Below are 284 nucleotides of genomic sequence, written 5' to 3'. Positions count from 1 at the left end.
AGGAAAGGAGAGCAGGAAGAAGGGAAGAAAGCAGGAAGAAGGGAAGAAAGCAGGAAGAAGGGACGAACGCAGGAAAGCAAGGCCAGGGCGCGGGCGGCCGCCAGGACGCGGCTCTGCCGGGGCGCTGCAAGCTGCCCGTGCGCCGGCGGAGCCGCGCATGCGCAGCGCGCGGCGGTGTGGGCGGCCGCGCGTCGGCGGCAAGCGCCGCGTCCAATCAGCGCGCGGGGTGTGCGCGCGGGGGGCGGGCGGCGCTGCGGGCAGTCACCTGACGGCGCGCGCCGCAG

This window comes from Corvus cornix, chromosome 1, assembly GCF_000738735.6.
Source record: "Corvus cornix cornix isolate S_Up_H32 chromosome 1, ASM73873v5, whole genome shotgun sequence".
In the NCBI taxonomy this organism is placed as follows: Eukaryota; Metazoa; Chordata; class Aves; order Passeriformes; family Corvidae; genus Corvus; species Corvus cornix.
The sequence above is the reverse complement of the archived record's forward strand: the minus strand, read 5'-3'. Positions refer to the sequence as shown.